Source organism: Callorhinus ursinus, unplaced genomic scaffold, assembly GCF_003265705.2.
Source record: "Callorhinus ursinus isolate GAN/ISIS: 27379988/994484 unplaced genomic scaffold, GSC_fseal_2.0 scaffold26, whole genome shotgun sequence".
Classification (NCBI taxonomy): domain Eukaryota; kingdom Metazoa; phylum Chordata; class Mammalia; order Carnivora; family Otariidae; genus Callorhinus; species Callorhinus ursinus.
The window spans coordinates 12,761,187-12,779,561 of record NW_027397088.1 but is presented as its reverse complement, the minus strand read 5'-3'; the positions used below and the strand labels follow the sequence as shown (position 1 = coordinate 12,779,561).

Sequence of the window (18,375 nt, the reverse complement as noted above, 5' to 3'; positions counted from 1 at the left end):
ATGACCTGAGCCGAAGGCAGTCGCTTAACCAACTGAGCCACCCGGGTACCCTCTTTTCTTTTTTTTTTTTTAAAGAAAGGAAACTGGAAACAGTTCAGAGAAGAGAAACAAACATTTTATAAAGAGAAAAGGAACCTTACAACAAAGAGTAAGCGCAACTGGGGTTTGTTGAGTTTACAGAAAAGATATGCTGAAGACCCTTTCTGACCTCCATTCCAAAGAAGGGAGAGAGATGGTCCTACATTAAAACAGATCAGATTGTGTTTGAATGCAGTGGACTATTTTACTGGAACTTTGGAATATGAAGTTCCATTCCTAGGGAGCATCAAGAAGAGAGAACTGACATTCATTCACAGAACTGCTAAGCTGATTTTGAGATTCCCAGTGAGGCACTCAGGCTGGGTTTGTATAGCTCTAGCACCCATTGCAAGGGGCCCGGCGAGGCTGGGAGGCTAGGTCTGTGGTTATGGACTGTTTCTCCCTAGGACAGAGTTATCTTGTCTGAATAAGCCTGTGTGGGGATGAAGCCTAGGTCACTGGCCATATTCTTACCAATATTTTCTAGACTACATTTCCTGGAAAATGAGATTTTGTTTCATTAGTGTCGTTGTGGTGGGGTTGGTGGTGGGAGGTAATGGGGAAGAAAATTGTGTGTCAAATTAGTGATTTGTCCTTTTTAAAAAGATTTTATTTATGCATTTGAGAGAGAGAGAATGAGAGAGAGGGAGCACAAGTAGGGTGAGGGGCAGAGGGAGAAGCAGACTCCCCGCTGAGCAGGGAGCCCAACTTGACGTGGGGCTCCAACCCAGGACTCCAGGATCATGACCTGAGCCGAAGGCAGACACTCAACCAACTGAGCCACCCAGGCGCCCCGTGATTTGGCTTTTTTATGCTCACATTTCAATTTTAGGGATGGACATATGACTTGGCATTTTTCTCTTTTTTCTGTGGTCTAAGCATGTGGGGTTTATAAGCACACAGACGTGAGTTTGAAACAGTGTGGTCTGGGGTGAGTTACTTAACTTCCCTTACCTTTAGTTTTCTCATCTGTGAAAGAGAGATTCCCTATCTGCCTTGCAAGGTGTTTACTGTCTTAACTGAGATATAATGGACACACCACATTGTATTAGTTTCAGCCGTACAACATTGTGATTGGACATGCGTACGCATGGATAATGGTCACCACCATGAGTCTAGTTACCATCTGTCACCTTACAAAGGTAACTGCAATATCATTGACCAGAGTTCCTATGCTGTGTGTTACATCCCCAGGATTTATTTATTTTACACCTGGTGGTTTGCATTTAATCTCCTTCGGCCATTTCACCTCCCCCTGCCCAACAGCCCTCCTCGCCCTGGCAGCCTCTAATCTCACCAGGTTGTCTAGAAGATCCAGTCTCTTGTTCAAGCGGCTGTGCCATTCTTCCTGCTCTTGCTTGCCTCCTACACTCATCGTCTCATGACTAAACTGTAAGCTCTGCCACAGCAGGTAAACTGCAGCAGCATTGCCTCTCACATAAGCGGAAACTCAAGAAAAGTCTGTTGAATAAATTGTCAGACAGTCAATCCTAGGTTAAAATTCTTCAAAAACTCATCAAAACCCACAGGATGATGTTCAAACTCCTTGGAGGGCTGACAAAGCTGTCTGTGGGTCTGCCCCTGCTCACAGATCTAGCTGACACTCGGCCCCTGCTCCCCTCCCAGGGCCAGAGGGCTGCTGCATGGGGGGCTCCCGGATGAAGGGGGAGGCATGGTGCACAGTGGAGAGACCCAGTCATCCTGGAAGAAAAGTCTCTTTTTTCGAATTGACTGGCCTAAAGAGGGGCCTTTTGCAACTTATCCCCCGTGGGAGGACACCGTTTTATAGTTTGCACAAAGGCCCTTGGACAGAGCATCTCTGAGCCCCAGCCAGGAGAGTCCCTCCTGATGCACCCAGCAGTCTGGCCTCTGGGCCTTTAAAGGAGTACCCCAGTCGGTTTCAGCTTAAATATGGCTTCTTCCCCAAAGCCTGACCCCCAGGATCGGGTTAATAATCCCTCAGCACTGCATGCATGCTGTTCTTCTATCATTCATTCACTTACTCAGATTTAGTGACTATCAGGTGCCTGCCAGGCTCTAGCAGCCAACAAGAAGGACACAAGTCCTGTCTCTTGGAGCCGACGACGTATCAGGAGAAGTCATCCTTAAACAAATCGCCGCACACACAAAAAAGTGTTTTGCTTTTAATTTTGCGGGACACCATGGCACTATAGGATGCCGTGAAGGAGAAGACAACTGTGAATACAAATCACACTTCCCAGGCTATGTGGTTAATTGCCTGATTTCTTGCCAGTCTCCCCACTTGACCACAAAGTGCTTGACCTCTAAATCTGGTTTTCTCAGAGCTGAAGCCCCAGAGTTGAGCAGGACACGCTTAATAGGTCCTAAGTGAATTGCCAATGTTACCATCAGGGAACCTGCTTCTGTGGGGCTCTGCATTTGCCCCCCTGTGATAATATGGGGTTTTGGGTATGTGTCTCCTCAATTTTCATTTGTCCCTAAATGGATAGAAATAAGTGGTATACGGGTATGGGGAAAGTCTTGTAAAGCTTGGGGCATTTGCTTTCAGAACACCTGACCCCCCCCCCTCAGCTAGTGAGAAGGTTCACCCCCAGGACCCACGCGCCTTTTCTCTTTCTCTCCCTCCTCAGACGGAAACTCTGGGCTGTCACCCGTTTATGCTTTGCCTGAAGTTCCTTCATTCCAACGCGTCAGCTCTCCCTGCGAGCTTTGTTCTAGTCGTCTTTTCACTGTTGAGCAAGAAAGCTTGAAGGAATTTCAGACAATTGTGAAAAGTTCAGGGGAACGAAGATACCAGCCCCACCACCGACGTGTGCGCATTATGGCCACAAGTGTTTACGTTATCATTATGCAACAGGATGTGCCTTATGCTCCGTAGCTTCTTTTGCATGACTCAAATTCTACAACAAATGCAACTTTTCAATGAAATGATGCCCAGAGTCCAGAAGGCAAATTTGGGTGAGTGATGGTAAGTCAGCACACTGCCGTGGATGCTCGCGGGCCCCTATACAGGAACTGAGTGAGTTCCTCAGCCCGAGCTCTACCACCTGCTGTCCCCTAGTTCTCGAGCACCCAGGGCTCCGGGGCTCAGATGTCTGCCCTCCATTCTGTTCTGTCTGCATCTCAAAGGCACCTTCACGCTGCAATCTGGCATGCATGCCTTATGCCCCAAGACAGCACTTCTAGATTTCCCTGATCCCTGAGGAGTGCAGCCTCTTAGGGATGATGGAGTGAGTGCGTGCGTGTGTGTGTGTGTGTGTGTGTGTGTGCGCTGGGGAGCCCTGTGCAAGAAGACAGAAGCAGTGGGAGGACATAAGCTGATGGAAGAGCATTACAAGGAAGAGCATTTTGGAACTAGGAAATCTCAGTGATTGGTGGTGTAAAATGAGGATGTGAGCACCTGTGTACCAGTGGGTGCTCCTAGAGTCAGTAAGGACTTTTGGACATTGGTGCCAATTATAGACATCAAAGAAGTGATGAAAAAGAAGAAATAGAGTATTTATTTGCATAAATGATCCCCTTATTGTGCATGCCTACTGTGTGTCAGATAATGTGTCCTGTAACTTGTACTGGATTCAATATGGTAACATCCGTACCTATTCATGGAACATAGAGATCAAGAAACAGACCGGAATCAAACACAAGCAAAAGACAGAAGCGCATTTCCTCCAGCCAACACCAGCTTCTGAACAGGTGCATTTAGCCGCAGTGAAGCAGCGCAAACCTCTGTTTGGTCTTGCTTGCTGGGGTGGTGATCTTTCTGGAGGGCTTTTCTGAGGTGTGTTGTCTCTCCCCTTTTCCCTTGGTCCCTCAGTCTCCACTCCCTCCTCTCTACAGCTTATAAAGGTGAGGGTCAGTCAGCCAGGAACAACCCCAAACAATGGGCACCTTCCAAGGGTAAGAACCATTTGTGGAAGCATCAGAGAGCGAGAGGGCTCAGAGACTAAGCCCAGCTACAGGGAGGAAGGTCAAAGAGAGCAAGAGATGCATTTATTTGCTATTTTTAGTAGTGGAAGGAAAAAAACCACAGTAGAAGAGAGAGTCTAGGGGGCGCCTGGGTGGTTCAGTAGGTTAAGCGTCTGCCTTCCAGCTCAGGTCATGATCCCAGGGCCGTGGGATGGAGCCCCATGTCGGGCTCCCTGCTCCGCGGGAAGCCTGCTTCTCCCTCTCCCGCTCCTTGCCACTCCCTCTGCTTGTGCTCTCTCTCTCTGTCTAATAAATAAATAAAATCTTAAAAAGAAAAGAAGAAGAAGAGAGAGCCTAACATAGTGAAAGAAGGCCAGGCCTGTGGAAAATATATTTTTACATGTATGAGGCAGGGATCACGCATTCATGAAACTGTGCACACAAATAGGATAGAAAAAGCGATATGCGATTGATTCGTGCAAATATAACGCTAACTCGCTCTTTATGAAACTCTTCAGAATTTTTTTTAAAGATTTTTATTTATTTATTTGAGAGAGCAAGAGGAAGAACGAGCAGCGGGGAGCAGCAGAGGGAGTGGGAGAAGCAGGCTCCCCGCTGAGCAGGGAGCCAGTCGCGGAGCTCGATCCCAGGACCCTAAGATCATGACCTGAGCCGAAGGCAGGCGCTTAACTGACTGAGCCACACAAGCACCTGAAATTCCTCAAAATTTATGCTTAAATAACATGCAGCACAACCCATTTAGTTACGGAGTGCTGACTGTGTGCTAGGTGTTGGAGAGCCATGATTAGCCAAGCCAGGCAGGGGTTGTGCCCTCCGGGATCTGACAGCTTCCTGGGCCAGCCAGCGATCACCCAGGAGAGAGCCTGCCCCTCCCACGGAGAGTTCCAGGGACCATGCCAGCATCTCAAAAGGTGACTTGCCCTCTTGGAAGGGATAAAAAAGCATCAGGGAAATCTGCCCAAGGGAAATTACATTTCTTGAGAAACAAAATCGTGATGGTCAGGATTACTATCACATTTCATAACAGAGTCCACGTTCCCGGTCCTTCATTTTTTGTTTTAATTTGGCTCTCATAGCCACGAGTCTGCCAGGTGAAACAAGCAACTTGGAGATTCAGTGTTAAGTGTTGGCTTCTGGATTCTGACACATCATTAGAGTTTTAAATATCTAAGATGTGACTTCAGCATTTTGTTTTTTCTTATAACTTTATATGCAAGGTTTTTTTAAATTTTTTTTTTAATCATTTACTTACTTACCCACTCAAAGAATATTTGAGCTCTAGACATAAGGATCACCCTGGTTGTGATCAGAGCACAGATGCTAGTTGGAGACACCAGGTGAGAAGGGAACGTACGAATGAATATATCGCTATAATTGTAGTGAGGGTTTCTCTATGGATCAGCGTTCTTAATTATAGACATGGGATCCATGCTAAGCAATTTAAGCAGAAAGGGATGTATGAAGAGAGACAGCAGTCTTCACATTGTTAAAGTGGCCTAAAGAAACAACCTTGAGGCAAGAATTCCAATACCAATGTCCCAAACCATCCTGCACAAAGAAGCCACAAAAGCAGCCAAGTGAGAATCACATCTCCTCTTCCAGGACGCCAGTCAGTCAAATGAACTCCTCTATCCACCTCTCTCTGCTCATTCAACAGCAGGGCAACAACACCTCCCGCATGTGTGTGTGACAAGCAGCACTCAACTACTTCTAGAACCCAGCTTGAAGGGAACCTGGGAAAGGCAGTTTTAGTCATAGTCCTGGCCTTCTAGAAGGAGATTGGAATGCACTTTGAGGCAACCCACCAATCAGCCGTAGTCACCAAGGGAAAGAGCAGAGAGCTATCAGAAGGAACAGCATGAGAGATCTGCTGTAGGCTGGGTAATAAAGCGAGGCTGTTCTGAGGAAGTTGCTTTTAAAGTGGGTGGAGAGGAAGAAATAAGATTTAGTCAGGGTGTGCAAAGGTCCTGGGGTAGGAATTTGGCAGTGACAGCAAATAAGAAAGTAAAGGAGAGTGAGGGTGGGAAACATAGAACAAGGCCTGAGAACTTTCAGAGAGACGGAGGGGTTGGTTATGCAGGGCCTGGTAGCCCTTCGTACTTTATTCCACTTGCAATGGGAAGCCCTGAGGGGTTGTGATCATGCATTTCATTAACATATTGCATGAATGAACATGTTGTAATTTGTCATTAATGCTCTTGGCTGCAAGAAATGAAATATCTGACTCAAAGCTGCTTGGATATGTTTATTTTTATCACCTAGCAAGAAGCCTAGAGAGAGGCAGTTCCGAGATTGGCTCAGTTGCTGAGGGATGTCCGGGATCTGGGTCAGCTTCTTCATGATCCTTGGGGCTGTTCCCACCTGCTCACAAGACAGTGGCTGCAGTTCCAAGCATCACATGCTTCCTCCGTGGAGAAACCTCTCCTTGGAAATTAGGAAAAGAAAGATATTTTCCTGAATCCCTCAAGTTCCTGTGGTCGGCACGGGGAGCCATTGTTCTGCCGAGCCATAAAATACACCAGAAAAATGATTAGCTGACATTTTCAGACGCTGCAATGGGAGGAAACCCCTGCCAAGAAAGGGGTGGGGATAGGAGTGGCTTTTGATAGGGAGCTAAAGACTGTATTTTATTGCAACACGTTCTCCACACGTACTCGGGTCATCCAAGAGAATGAACATGGCACGGGAGAGACAGCCAGGAGCAAGAGTGATGTTCGCCTAGACCTGCCTGGCTAGACAACGCTAGAAACTCCCCAAGGCGTAGATTGGGGTGGTTAAAATAAATAAATTCATGCTTGTATAAATCAATCATTTTTTTCTTGTGTAATTGTGCTTCCTAGAAACTTTGTTTGTAAATTTATCCATAAGCATGTTCATAGGGTGATGTCAACCAGGGAGGTGGTTCTTGCAATACGCTATGCCTGGACATTAGACATAGGCTTCCCTGCACCCCCGGTGTCCACCAACGGACTTATGGATGATTTCCCTTGGTCTACCAGATGGCTGTTTGACAATTTGCACACATGGGTGTGTGCAAAAGCTGCTTTCCCCTGTCTGACAGGGTGCCCATGTGAGGGGCGTCTACCTGGACAACTGTACTCTTGGCAGTTGGGGTCTATTAAAGATGGATCTTTTCTCGCCATAAGACAAGGAAGAGCATTTTACCCTCCTCCGCTATCTCCATTCTTTCATCATCTCAAAACAGTTCCAAATTTCTCCCTCCCCCATGGTGGGGTTTGGTCATATTTTCCAGTTGTTGTTTGCACAAGAGAGAGGCAGTCAGGCGCACCCCCCAGATTTACGTTATTTTCTGTTTCTTTCTCATGCTCGTTGGAAATATGCTAATGACCCTGCCAGACCCCAAGGCGATGACAAATCTGGAATGTTGTTCTCTTGCCCATTATGATGGAGTGGTAAGTAGTCATCTTCCTCTTTTGTTCTCATCACAGACTTTGCCTGATGTATTCCCAAATCCCTCCACCAAATCCCTGTTCCGGCTGCTCTCCATCTGGGAGAGCAAAGCTTACAGCTGTCTCTGCATCTGACAGTGTAGTTCCACGGCTCCGACCGCAAGATGGGCTTGTGGTTAAGTAGGATAGACTCCACTGGAAAGATTTGTTTGTGAAATATCCAGTTAAGAGGTGCAGAGGGAAGAGGTGGGGGGCAGGGTGGGCAGATGAAGACAGAGGAGAATTTCTCTAAAACCCTTTGGCTAAATTAAAGACAAGATGGTAGGGTCTCATGCTATGTTTTTAAGGTTGCAAAAGGGGTGTTAGCTTTCTTGCTCCCTCCCCTCCTCACTGCAATGAAACTTGAAGCTTTAATGTTCAAACCCAACCTGCCCAGCCCCACCTCTGATTCTGAAGGGAGGGGTGGAGCAGGTAGCAAGCGGGGCAGAGAGGTGGAAAAGGAAGTCTGGCCCAGAGAAGACAGGCCCTGCTCTAAGTGTGATGAGGAGCCTCTGGGAATTTTCAGCAGGACAAAGAAGTATTTTGATTTTCATTTTTAAAAGATTTCTGTGAGGCTAATGGTTAGCTCAAAGTAATGTGTTGGTGAGGATGTTGAGGAACCAGAATCTCCATGTCTTATGTGGGAGTGCAAATTGGTAAAGCCATTTTGGAAAGTCATCTGATGGTATCTACTAAAGCTGGACACATACAGCTTTGACCAAGCAGTTTCACTCCTGTGTCTCTATCTAAGAAAGGAAAATGGCTTTATCCACCAAAAACCATGTACAAGAGCCTTCGCGGCACGTTTATTAACAAGACACCCAAGCTGGAAACAACCCAAATGTCCGTCAGCTATAGAATTGGTAAATAAATGGTGGTGTGGTCACACAAAGATTATAACACAGCAATGGCAAACAACAAGGTACAGCCACGTACAACAGAATGAACTATCTTCACCAACCTAGTGGGGAGGTACCAGCGGCCTAGCACAAAAGAGCATATTCTGTATTCCTCTGCTAACATGAAGTTCAAAAAAGAAAAACGAATCTATAGTAATCGACACCACAAGAGTCATTGTATTTGGGGGTTCTTGCCTGGGAGAGACTGGGAGCAAGCCTTCGGAGTGCTGGAATTGGCTCTCTATCTTCATACAGATGGCCTTTACGTAGGTAAACATACAGATGTAAAAACTGAGTTGAATGCATAAGATTTGAACACCTTACTGAATGTATGTTATACCTCAACAAATACTGTTAAAAGGGGAAAGGAAAATGTAAAAGACTGGTCTGGTTCTATAAAGATACTGTGTGGGCTCAAGAGTAGAAGTGAGGGGGTATTCAGGAATAGCTGGGGACGGAGGTAATGGTTTGCACCAGGTTGGTGGTCAGGAAGGCTCTGCAAATGGGTCAGATTCAGGAGATATTTTCTCATTTGGGACAACAAGCCATGCTAACAGATTTGTGGGATATGAGAGAAAAAGAGAAATCAAGGATGACTCCTAGGTTTGTGGTCTGGGAAACAGTGGAAGGGAGTGCCATCTTTGGACATAGTCAAGACTGAGGAAGTGGATTTGGGACAGGTGGGAGGGTGTAATGCAGAATTCTGTTTTGTGCTTATGTGAGATTAGAGCTTCCCATTGGACATCCAAGCTGAGATGTTAACAGTGGCACATATCAGGGTCACTCAAAGGGATTATAGACCTATTTTGGGGAATTGGCACCATATCCATGGTATTCAAAAGTCATGGGATAGATGAGATCTCCCTGGGGGCTGACTGCAGATAGAGAAGAAGCGAGATCTGAACCCACTGATGCTCAAAGGGCAGGAAGGAAAAGAAGATCCAGAAAGGAGACTGAGGAGGAGCCACAGCAGGTGGGCTGACCTCTGAGATCCACATTGTACACCTGGATCAGCAACACAGCTGTTACCCCTGCCAACATTAGGAGGGTCGTTGGTTTAGTTGTTGCTGAAGTTTGATAAGAACTGAGGGCTGACCATTGGATTTGGTAACATGGAGCTCACCCATGGTCTGGCAATGGTGGTTTCACCAAGTGGGTAAAAACGGATAGGAGTGAAAAAGTGGAGACAATCAGCTTAGATAACTTCTTTTTTTTTTTTTTAAGATTTTTTTATTTATTTGTCAGAGAGAGAGCAAGAGAGCGAGAGAGCACAAGCAGTGGGAGCGGCAGGCAGAGGGAGAAGCAGACTCCCAGCTGAGCAGGGAGCCCAATGAGGGACTCCACCCGACCCAAAGTCAGACACTTAACAAGACTGAGCCTCCCAGGTGCCCCAGCTTAGATAACTTCTTGAGGAGTTTACTATAAAGGAGAAGGGGGAGAAGAATAGGAGAAATTTCTTTTTTTATTATAAGATGGAAATATGATAAACATGTCTGTATGCTAATGAGGAAGATCTGGCAGAGAGGAGGGAAATAATGATATGGGAGGAGGGGAAAACTTTGAGTGAAAACCCTTTAGGTCGGTAAGACAGATGGATACGGTGTCCCGGAAGAGAGGCTGGATTTAGATTGGACCAAGAACAGGTCACCTGTTTTGGCAGGTGGGCAGGCAGAATGTGTGGACACAGGGGCAGGTAGGCTGACTGTTTGGGATCTCTGAACATCATTCTGTTGAACACACACACACACACACACACACACACACACATCACGTAGTTTTCAACCTGTAGAAGAACAGTTTCTTCTCTGGAGCTCTAGTCTCCTAATCCAGGGATCACTTTCAAGTCTGGAGACATCCACATTTTCCCCTCACAGGACACCCAGCCCCTGACACCCAGGTAAGCCCTGAGTCAGCGTGCTTGTGCAGCGGCAAGAAGGAATTGCTCTGAAAATGGGAAAAGCTGTGCCCCACCAGCAGCTTCTCAACACAAGTGCTCCTGGTGGCAGACAGCTCGTAAATTTGATCTGTCTGTGGTCGCACAAGGCATTGTTTTAAACACCAGTGATGGGTGGGGGGGAGTGGATATGCAAAATGCCTGAGGGCTTTCTAGTTCCTTGAAACACTGAAAAGCTTTCCAAATTGATCTCTGTGTTCCGCAGTTGCATCATCTGTAAGATGAAAAAAATCAACTGATCTAGAAGATTCTTTAGCTTTAAAAAAAAAAAATACTGCATTCCTGGGGCACCTGGGTGGCTCAGTTGGCTTAGCCACCGACTCTTGATTTTGGCTCAGGTCATTGATCTCAGGGTGGTGGGATTGATCTCAGGGTGGTGGGATGGAGCCCTACCTGGGGCTCTGAGCTCAGTGAGGAGTCAGCTTGTCCCTCTCCCTCTGCTCCTCCCCTGACTTGCTCTCTCTCAAATAAGTAAATAAAATCTTTGAAAATTAATTAATTAATTAATTAAATTAAAACAATACTGAATTCCTGGGGCACCTGGGTGGCTCAGTAGGTTAAGCGTCAGATTCTTGATTTCGGCTCAGGTCATGATTTCAGAGTTGTGGGATCAGCCCTGCATCGGGCTCCATGCTCAGCACAGTCTGCTTGAAATTCTCTCACTCTTCCTCTCCCCTTGCCCCTCCCCCGTGTGTGTGTGTGTGTGTGTGTGTGTGTGTGCGCGCGCGCGCAAGCGCGCACTCTTTCTCTCTCTCAAATGAACAAATAAAATCTTTAAAAATACGTAAATTAATTAATTAAAAAATACTGAATTCCAAAAATTCAACTGGAGACATCATTATTGAATAACCCAGGAAATTGCTATATTGTATATGTGGATACACAAGCATGTAAATGTGCTCATATATAGGGTAGCATATGATTATTAAATTAATGATACACCTATAAGTACCTGAGAATAGATTTTAAGAGTCATGCCATTTTATACACATCTTGATTGTAAAATTTCTGTAAAATTATAAAATTTATACAAGCTTTAAAGCTTGAGAAAGGTTTCTGGGTAAACATGGTGAAATGACATAGGATTATGGAAATCACTTTCTCAGATACCTATTTAATAAAAATTACATTTGACCCTTAAACAACCCAAGTTAGAACTGTGCAGGTCCACTTACCTGCAGGGTTTTTTTTTTTTTTTTTTAATAAGTATAGTACTGTAAATGTGTTTTCTCTTATGATTTTCTTAATAACACTTTCTGTTCTCTAGCTCACTTTATCGTAAGAATACAATATATAATACATATAACATACAAAATAGGTGTTAATTGAATATTATCAGTATATTATCGGTAAAGTTTTTAGTCAAAAGTAGGTTATTAGTAGTTAAGTTTGAGGGGAGTCAAAGGTTGCATGTGGATTTTTGACTGCACCGTGTAGGGGGATCTGTACCCCTAACACCTGTGTTGTTCAAGACTCAACTCTAGGTTTTGTTTTGTTTTGTTTTAAATTTTATTATGTTATGTTAATCACCATACATTACATCATTAGTTTTTTATTATAGTGTTCTCAACTCTAGTTTTTTAAAAGGTAAACATTTCTGTAGCAGAAACAAAATAAGGAAAAAGCAAAGCATTATTCCATAAACATTAAAAACTAGTGGTCAGGAAAAGAAACAGAATATTCTGGAGGGCCTTGACTCTTAAGTACATCTCCATCCCTGGAAAAGGTACTAAGGAAAGGCCCATCAACATTATGAGAGTCTCATAATACTCCACAATTTGGAGAAAAGTAGACTAAGGGTAATAAAAAAGTCTTAAGACAAACCAAGGAAAAAACAGGATCTAAGGACCTGAAATCTTCCAAAAGGAGGAAGTGAATCCATTACAGTCTAAAACTGAAACATATAGTTAAAAATACAGTGATAACTATAACAGTCAAGTATCCAATCTCTTAAAAGTTTTCATAAACTTTTTCTTGAGTTTAGAGGCATTTTCGTTGGTGAAGAAGTGCTTCATGAAGTTCAGTCAATTCATTCAGGTTAATGCCAGTTTATTTTTCCTCTGTGAAGATTAAATAAAATTAACCATGATTTTAAAAAATAAATAGCCTCGACAGAATTATTATATTTTGAAACAATAATTTGATATGCTGGTCACTTTTTTTTTATTTTAGAGAGAGAGAATGAGAGATAGCACGAGAGGGAAGAGGGTCAGAGGGAGAAGCAGACTCCCTCCCCCAAAGGTAGCTTCTAAATGAGGCATTCTCCAGGGAGTCCCAATGTGGGACTCGATCCCAGGACTCCAGGATCATGACCTGAGCCGAAGGCAGTCGCTTAACCAACTCAGCCACCCAGGCGCCCTGGTCACTTTTTTTTTTTTTTTTTTTTACCAATCTCTTTGTCCATACATTAATCAAACGGTTTAGAACAAATACCAGTCTGCAGACTACATTCCATATTTCATTTAGTCTGCATAGAGTTTTCAAACAATTTTGAGAAAATAGTGTCAAAGTAGGAGAGTTTGATTACAAACGCAAATGCCTCATATCTTCAATGAATCTGAAGGCCTGACAACACAGGGGCCACACTTCTGCTTGGCAACGATCTATTCTACCTGAGTGATGGTACCTGTGCCCTCCAGGGGCGTCCCTCTCCGGCTTGCCATGGCTCCCACCACCCCCTGATCGTCTTTAGCAACGAAGAGAACATTGGCTCCTATTTATCATTTCCCTGCACTGTGGTTTTTCTGAAAGTAGAGAAATATTCCCCAATATCCATGTGGAAAATGCCAAGGGAGATGAAGAAGGTTGAGTGAGTTTTCCACCCAAACCATCTTGATCATTGGTGTTCCTTTTGGTTGCTGAAGGCATTTTGGTCAACATGATAGGCCTAGAATGATGTTCACCAAGCGCCAACACTAATGTCTCTTTTTCCTTTGGGGGATATAATTTTGTGTAGGGGTTACTTTCTTCTTTGTACCTTTTTTTTGCCTTCTTTGATTTTTTTCTTTATGATGAAAGTGTCCCATCTTTATAAAAAAGTATTGGGCATTATTTAAATACATATACACATACATGAATATATTTATATAAACAGACATATACTCATACATAAATATATATGTTTGTGCGCATATATATATAACACAAAGTGGTGATGGGAAAATGATGCAAGTATTCTTGTAAGAAAGTAGAGTACAGACCGTTGGAGATATTCTGTGTACTTTCCCCTGAGTGAGGAAGATAGGTTTTTTCATTATAATCCTCAGACATACCTCCAGGGAATCCTCCCTCTTCCATATCAAGGCAAAGGTAATTTCTTCTTTTTTTTTTTTTTAAGATTTTATTAATTTATTTGAGAGAGAGAGCGCGCAGAGGGAAAGTAAGTGGGAGAAACAGACAGCAGAGCCCAACGCGGAGCTTGATCCCAGGACCCTGGGATCATGACCTGAGCCGAAGGCAGAAGCTTAACTGACTGAGCCACCCAGGCGCCCCCAAAGGTAGCTTCTAAATGAGGCATTCATTTATCAGGCATTAAGACTTCCCAGGCTTGGGCGCCTGGGTGGCACAGTCGTTAAGCATCTGCCTTCGGCTCAGGTCGTGATCCCAGGGTCCTGGAATCGAGCCCCACATCAGGCTCCCTGCTCAGCGGGAAGCCTGCTTCTCCCCCTCCCACTCCCCCTGCTTGTGTTCCCTCTCTCGCTGTGTCTTTCTCCGTCAACTAAATAAATAAAATTTAAAAAAAAAAAAAGAAAAAGAAAAGACTTCCCAGGCTTTCTAAACAACAGCAGAAAATGATATTTTTAATACCATCAAAGGAAAACTTTAAAAAACAGGTCTATTCCAGGGGAAACCACACCTTAATTAGGAAGATTTTTTTTTCTGAAAAAAGATTGACAAGAAACTTAATCTGAATATATAATGAGGTTTTAGTTAAGTTTTATTTGATCAATCTCCCTGGCAGAGGTGTTTAATTTACAAAAGCATATTATTTCCATCTTCAAATTATTCAGTTCAGTCCCCACAGGTTGTATCCAACAAACTAAAAGCTAGAAGATGACAAATGCATGAAGGAATAAAAGCAGCACTTTTCACACCCCTTGTTGCTTTCAAATTATAGTTCTTAACCAACTGAGCCACCCAGGCGCCCTCAAATTATAGTTCTTCATTAGACTTGTTCCTTTGGAAAAAAAAAATCGAACAGTGCTATTGATGTTTTCTATATTATAATTGACCTGAGCGACTATAAACTACTCTAACTAGGGTAAAATGGGTAATAAATAAGAATCACGAAGGATGAAAGCAACAGAGATTGAAATTTCGTGTTTCCAGGATATGATTTGCTTCAAAATGATGCCAGCTAGCTAATCAAAGGACATTTCCCAGTTCGCCAGTTATGGTAAGAAAGTAAGAATTGTTTGGACTGTGGCATAACTTTAGATTTTTTTTTTTATCCATCTTTGCGCTTCCTGTTTGCATTTTCGATTTTGCAGACCGTGTTCTCCCTTCTCTCCCTGGCCCCCTCGTCAGGGACTCTGATTCCTGTCGACTGAGTGCTCAATCATCAGTATCTGACGGGTACCACTTCCCGTTTACCATGACCACCTCTTTGAGTGAGAAGACACATCTTTCTTTGTCCTGAATTAAGGTTTCCTTTTGAGGCTTTATCACCAACTGTTTGACTTCAGATGAATTCCTTAACTTCTCTATTTCTCATATTCCCACAATATGCGATAAAGAGAAAAATATCAATATTGTTTTTACCACACAGGAATATTTTGATTGTATGCATGAGGCAATTACATCCTATCAGATGTAATATGTTAAATACGTATCTGTGCATATTTAATAAGTCAACACATGTAAAGCACTTAGTATCTGACCTACATTGCTCAATTGCTGTTCATGTTCATATAAATAAATCATATTATTTATATATTCATTCAATAAATGCCTCTTGAGTACCTATTCCTATACTGGGTATACATCAGTGAATAAAATAAAAATCTCTTCCCTCATGGAGCTCCATGGAGAAGTCAGCTGATGAAATAAGTGCAATATATAGAATGTTTGGAGGTGATTAACACTATAGAGAAAAATAAAGCAATAAAAGAGAATGAGCAGTGTTGAGGGAGGGTAGGAGGTGATTGGTTTGTAATTTTGAATAAGGTGGCCAGAGACAGCCTTGTTGAGAAGGCGACATTGAAACAAAAACTTGAAGGAAGTAAGGGAAGGAGCAAGGAGAGTATCTGGGAGAACTATGTTCCATGCAGAGGGAACAGCATGTGTGAGGAACAGCAAGAAGACCAAGGTGGCTAAAGCAGAGGGAGGTTGGGTCAAGCAGCAGAAGATTAACCACTCCACATTCTTGAATGCTACACTGATGGCTATAAAATCATATTTATTTATTTATTTATTTATTTATTTATTTATTTATTTAATTTTTAAAGGGCAAGGTGCTTAGTAAGTATTTATCTTCTGCATGGAAACAAGTCAGTTGTCTCAAATTCCATGCCTTCCTCAGTCTCTCATGCTCTACAGAGCCTGGGGAGTGCTCATTAATCAAGAGCACCAAGCAGAAGGACTGGTTTTCACACTGTTAATGAAGCCTCCACAACTAATGTTCAAGAACAAGCTTAATCTAAATCACACCATTCTTTGGAGACCTCCCCTTTAGTTTAGGATGAGCCTTCGGCCCAATCAAAAGCCATAGACAAGGGGTGCCCAGCTGGCTCAGTGCGTGGAGCTTGAGGTTCTTGATCTCGGGGTTGTAGGTTCGACCCTCTCCTTGGGTGAAGAGATTACTTAAGGAAAAATAAAATCCTTAAAAAAAAAAAAAGCCAAGACAAACCTTCCAGTCAACCTACAAATTCAACTATTACCCACTATGCATGGGTTTAACTATAAAACTGTCTTTTGTCTCCCCTCCCCCTCTGAACTATGTCCTTGATTAGAATAATTCTCACCCCTACCATTACTCTGTACATTCAGTGCCTCAGGGCAAGTCATATTAAAATAAAAAGAAAAATGCTAAATCTGCAAACCATATCTTTGTAATTTTTGCCCAAATTTCATTATACATGATGCATTTGGTTAAAGATACATGTATTTTTATGGCTTCCATAAGTTCCTTTGAGTTTTGGTGTTTCGCCACTTACTAGCTATGTGTGACCTTGAGTGAGTTACCTAAGCTCTCTGGGCCTCAGTCACCTCAACTGAAAAATGGGGATGGATATGCCCCCTAAGGTGATTTGGAAGGATTAAAAGAGTAAATATAAACACAGTAATCCCCCGGGACACCTGGATGGCTCAGTAGGTTAAGCATCTGCTTTGCCTCAGGTCACGATCTCGGTCCTGGAATCAAGCCCCCCCCCCCCCCCCCCCCCCCCCCCCGCGTAGGGCTCCCTGCTCAGTGGGGAGTCTGCTTCTCCTTTTCCCTCCGTCCTTCCCCCTGCTCCTGCCCTCAAATAAATTAAATCTTAAATAAATAAATAAATAAATAAATAAATAAATAAATAAATAGAGTAGTCCCCCCTTATCTGCAGGGGGTACATTCCAAAATCCCAGGGGATGCTAGAAATCACAGCTATCACAGAACCCTACGTACACCACATATTTTCCTCCACATATATACCCATTATTAAGTTTACTACATAACTCAGGCACAGTAAGAAATTAATAACTAATAATAAAATAGAACAATGAGAATATACTGTCATGAAGGTTATGTGAATGTGGTCTCTCACAAAATACCTAACTGTACTGTTCTCGCCCTTCTTCTTGTGGTGCTTTGAGATGTGAAGATGTGATGAGATGCAGGGTGGTGGCGGACAGAGGCACGGTGACGCAGCGTCAGGCTCCTGCTGACCTTCTGACGGCGTGTCAGGGGGGAAATCATCTGCTCCGGGATTGCGGGTGACCTCAGGGAACCAGAACGGCAGGAAGTGAGGCCGGGGCTACGGGGAGCCACTGTCCTCACTCAGCTTAGTGACCGGTCTCCAACAACACTACATGAATATTCCTTGTTGTCATGGTCACTGTTATGTTGTTTTTCTGGGGAATCGCTCAAAAGGCAGAGAGACATTAGGTGCTACAAAGCACCCATGTAAACAAATGGAACGTGTAAATCAAAGAAGGAGTGAAATTGATGACTACTCTCCTGTGTCTCCTATCGAAGTATCAATATTAATGAAACATTGACCTAAATCATGATTATAGACTTTCCCTTTTTTTCAGATAATCAGCAATTGCTTCTTAAGAGGCCAGATAGCTATGTTCCTCTTTTTATTATTTGGGAGGGGCATGGCCTCAGAAGGTATTTCTTTTTTTTTAAGATTTATTTATTTATTTGAGAGAGAGACGGGGGGAGGGGCAGAGGGAGAGAATTCTGAAGCCAGACTTCCCATTGAGCATGGAGCCCCACCCAGGGCTCGATCCCACCACCATGAGACCATGACCTAGGCCAAAACCAAGAGTCAGATGCTTAGCCGACTGCACCACCCAGGTGTCCCTCAGAAGGTATTTCTAAAAATGTTTGTCACTTTGTAACATACTGTAGTGGATCATAACGATAATAGTAACAACCATTTGAAGGGTGTTTGCACGGTGTCAGACACTTTAATTTTCAGAATAATCCCAACAGAGATGTTTCCACCGTCCTTATTTTACAGTTGAGGAAGGTGAAGCCCAGAGAGACTGAATCACAGCTAGTGGGCGACATCGCGGAATTCAAATCAGGATCTGTAGTCTCCCACACCTGGCTCCTTAAATCTAGATTCTTAACTGCGAAGTGGTTGTGAAATGCCTGGACAATGGATCAGACTTTCAGTTGGTAGCTGCCATCCGCTTCTAACGTTGTTTCACAGTGGCTAAGGGCAGTTCACCAAGTATTTCTAGAAGAGTGTACAGGCTACAGGAAATAAGTGGAAATCATAGGTCTTTGGGTATATTATTAGGAAATTTAAATAATCTATGGGAAGAGATCAAGGTTGAGGGAAACTATTAAGTGTAATGATGAAAATTTATATTTATGGAGGATTTGTGTGCCATTGTACCGCACAGACGTTTAAAACACAAACAAAGACACGGT

The 18,375-nt window shown here is 43.5% G+C and overlaps 1 long non-coding RNA gene across 2 annotated transcripts in view; it reads right to left on the bottom strand.

The window, feature by feature from the left end:
• Positions 1-17,246, bottom strand: part of LOC112838189 (uncharacterized) — a 20,044-nt gene extending 2,798 nt beyond the window's left edge. The window contains exon 1 of one of the 2 annotated variants that reach the window (XR_012373823.1): positions 17,040-17,246. This is a non-coding gene — a long non-coding RNA (uncharacterized lncRNA). The remainder of the gene's footprint in view (positions 1-17,039) is intronic. The other variant, XR_012373824.1, reaches the window with a different exon arrangement.
• Positions 17,247-18,375: the final 1,129 nt, after the last annotated feature.